Source organism: Aedes albopictus, chromosome 1 (genome assembly GCF_035046485.1).
Source record: "Aedes albopictus strain Foshan chromosome 1, AalbF5, whole genome shotgun sequence".
In the NCBI taxonomy this organism is placed as follows: domain Eukaryota; kingdom Metazoa; phylum Arthropoda; class Insecta; order Diptera; family Culicidae; genus Aedes; species Aedes albopictus.
Genome location: NC_085136.1, coordinates 139,027,241 through 139,031,437, shown reverse-complemented (window position 1 = coordinate 139,031,437; position 4,197 = coordinate 139,027,241). Strand labels below are relative to the sequence as shown.

The window sequence follows — 4,197 nt, the reverse complement described above, 5'->3', positions numbered from 1 at the left end:
AATAAGCATAAAATAAGAAGCTCAGGTGCGCTGGTTTTGTTTACGAAGAGATTTGTGCTTTCGAAATTGTGAGTAGGTGCCAAAGTTAGATATTGTGACGGCCATTTTGGAATTCTAATAAGTCTGTCCTTAAACAAAGTCAGAAGACGTATAAAAAGAACTCTTCTATTGGCTCCATTGTGTTCTAAGACATCTGAGCCCATGAGACACTGAGTCAAATATCTGACAAGGAATGACCTAATGAAAAGAGTAAACAACTGTTGAACACTAATGAAAATTCGATCGGGTCAATCCTTTGATTTGTTTTTGGTTAGATATTTGACTCTTTGTACTAGCATCGCGTTTTGTCGAGTATGTACAGAACAGAGTCACTAATTTAAACTCCAGAAGGAGTTTACCCATCGAGCCGCAATCAAGCTTCATTAAAGCGTGTATACAAATTTATGTGAGTCAGCGCACCCACCAAAAAAGATCGCGGGCGGGCTCGTCCGGGATTTGAACCCGGGACCTCTCGCACCCTAAGCGAAAATCATACCCCTAGACCAACGAGCCCCTTGTATATCGATCGACCATACCACCAAGGTCGTACGACTAGGCGCGACGCACGGATTATTTTTCTCGGTCGCCGCTTTTTATGTGTGTGTTGCTTCTTGCTTCCTTCTTCCGACCGACCGCGTTTCATCGTTCGAAGTAAGAGTAAGTAAACAAAGCACTGCGCCACATCACGTCCACGTGCTTTGATTGAATGGTTTCGAGTTCGTTTTGCTTTCCTTCCATGCCGGAGTTGGACCACAAATTTAATGAAAAAGGGAACCACTCGACAGATGCGATTGAAGAAAAAAAGATACCTAAGTAGCTTTTGTAGAGAAGTAATGCTACAGACTGAAAAATAAATACGCAACTTGTTATTCGAATTACTACTAAGAAAAACGTCATCAAGCCAATAACATCTCGCTATGTTGGAGATGTTATTCATAGTAATGCTTCGAATAACATGCTATTACATACTTATGTAGTATGAACATAAGGGGACGTCCATAAATTAGTCACGCTTTTAGGGGAAGGGGGGGTTAAGTAAAGTGTGATAACCCATACAAAAATTTTAGAGGTCTCATGCAAAAAGTTTGACATAGGGTGGAGGGGGTGGGGGTTGAAAATGGGCAATTTTTGCGTGACGTAATTTATGGTCGCCCCCTAACATAAAACGAAGATTCCATAGTCATGGGCAGGGTGGAACAAAAATAATTCTAGATGTGTTCAAATTTCCTCTAGAACGGTGCAACTGATTTATTTTTCAACATGCTTAATATTTGATTGTAAACGTTCGAAATATTTCAGTAATCAACATAACTCTTCGTGGTTCAAATGGAAATAATAGGGTCTTGTACCATTTGGGCAGGTGTACCTATTTTGGGCACATGCCGCTATATTTGAAATTTTGTATACAGTTAGGCTACTGTACGTGCATAACTGTATACAAAATTTACTCTGTACAAAAATTCAAATCAATCGGTTTGAAATTGACTTAGTTATAGCGACATGTGCCCAAAATAGATACACCTGCCCAAATGGTACAAGACCCTATAAGATATAATTGAATGCAAATCGCAAATCCAACAGAAAAATATTTGTACAGTATCGGACAATAAAAATGCCCCAAAGCCGTTTTCCCATACAAAATAGTCAACTTTAGATTGCCATATCTCAGTTATCTCTCAACGGATTGTTTTAATTTTTCTGTGACGAACTACAAACCACTTCAATTCTCAAAAACTATTGAAAAAGTTCGGTGATAACTATTGATAAAAAAGTTACAGATAGGTTGAATTTTGACAAAAAAAATGCACCAAGACAAAAATTTGTATACCAAAAAATAATGAAGTCATATCATGTTCGTATCTTCATACTAGAAGCATATTAGCCGAATACACTAAAACGATATGACGTAACCATTTTTTGCTATGAAACTTTTTGACTTGGTGCATTTTTATTGTCAAAATTCAACCTATCTGTAACTTTTTTATCAATAGTTATCACCAAACTTTTTCAATAGTTTTTGAGAATTTAAGTGCTTTGTAGTTCGTCACAGAAAAGTGAAAACAGTCCGTTGAGAGATAACTGAGATATGGCAATCTAAAGTTGACTATTTTGTATGGGAAAACGACTTTGGTGCATTTTTATTGTCCGATACTGTACATCCCTAGCGCTCCCGACACAGTTAGAAGTTCCATTTTTTTTTTCAATTGGAAATATCTCAGCGTTGACTTATCCGATTTTCAAAATTATATCACTATTTTTCATGATACACCTCAATTTTCAATCAACAATTGAACAATGAATTGGGACGTTCAAATCTCCTCTTAAACAGTGCAACCGATATTTTTTTCAACTTGTAAACGTTCTTAAAGTTCATGTAGACATAATAGATTTGTGGTATTCAATGAGAATAGTATCCCGAGCAGAGGAAAATATCAAATTCATAACAACAAAATTACATGGCCAAAGCCAGAGTATTACTTTCTGATAACATGTTTTGTTGGGCAATCTTATTTTGTTATGATCAAGTTATTGAGATTCATCCACTATATAAAGGAATCCGAAGGCCAGAATCTTTCTCCGATAACTGATAAAAAACAGTAACAGTAGAATTCTGATACGAATTCAGAAGCATTCAGGAACTATTATGGAATGACTCTGAGAGCATCCCAAAACGATTCTGGAACAAGGCAGGAAATATTTTGGGAAAATCCCAGCACGATTCTGGACTTATGAGTCATCAATGTGGTGATGGCGCCTTTCTCGTGTCTTCGAAAAATCCAATTCAACAAAACTCAAGTGATATGTTGATGAACATCGCACCAGAAATCGTATCGTTTATCTGGCTTTTGATGTTTGAGTCTTGAACTTTTAAAATGAAGCCGCAATATTGAATTTTGAGCCGCCATTTTGGATTTGAGTCCGCAATCTTGGAAATTCTGGTCGTTATTTTGGACTCCAGGCCTTTTTCCTCACAGCAGATATATATATACCCATATTGAATGGTTTTAGGGACTAAAACTCCACTAAACAGCTGCCTTTTTGGATATTGGACCGCCAATCTTGGTTATTCTGGATGCAATATTTGGGCTCCGGAAATCCTACACTCATTAACTGATTTATTAGCCCAAAACACCATTGTATAGCCGCCATTTAGAGTTTTGGGACGCCATCTTAGAATTCCGATCGCCATCTTGAATATTCTGGTCGCCATTTTTGGCCTCCGGACATATTTTCCATATTGTATATACACAATACCCATATTGCATGGTTTTAAGGCCTAAAACTCCATTGAACAACCGTCGTCTTGAATTAGCAGCCACCATCCTGGATTTTAGACCGCCATCTTGTATATTTGTTTTTTATTTTTAACCACTTAACCTTATTTACTTGGACACTACGTGAGTGATTCAGATTGGTAGCTGCACTTACACTTTTTGTGCAACGCCTAAATGTATTCTATTATATCCATTATATCGAACTGGTTGCTGTTTGCTTTGGCAACCCCCCTCCCCCTCGTAGACTTTTGTTCATACAAGTTTTCCGAAGTTTGTATGGAAGCATAGAGTTTGGCCTGACCCCCCCCCCCCCTCGTCACCCCCTAAGAGTCTACGTAGTTTATGGACAGGCGCTTAGAGCTATAGGTAAGCTCAGAAGAGGGTCAGGTGTCAGCTGCTTTCGGTGCCGGTGCTGGGACTGAACCCATGAACATCCGCTTATGAAGCGAACGCGTGACCACTGCGCCACGGGCCCCGGCAATCCCATCTTGTATATGCTGGTCGTAATTTTTGGAGTCCAGACTTCTTCCCCATACCAAATATAGCCATATCGAGTTGTTGTAGAGGCTAAAACTCAGCCGCCATCTTAGATTTTAGTCCACCATCTTGTGCATTCTGGTCACCATTTTTTTAGGTCCGGCATTCTTTCCCATACCATATATACCCTTAATACTTGGTTTTGGAGTCTAAAAAACCATCAGCTGCCATCTTGATTTTGGATCGCCATCTTGGATATTCTGGTTGCCATTTTCGGAGTCCAGACTTCTTCCCCATACCATATATACCATACCAAATATGGTTTTGAGAATAAAACTTCATCAAACAGACGACATCTTGAATTTTGAGCCGCCATCTTGCATATTAAGCCGCCATTTTGAATTTT

General features: G+C 38.7%; 1 non-coding gene across 1 annotated transcript; it reads right to left on the bottom strand.

Moving 5' to 3' along the window:
* Positions 1–480: 480 nt before the first annotated feature.
* Trnap-agg (transfer RNA proline (anticodon AGG)) lies at positions 481–552 on the bottom strand. Its single transcript has one exon. It is a non-coding gene; the product is annotated as a tRNA-Pro (tRNA).
* Positions 553–4,197: the final 3,645 nt, after the last annotated feature.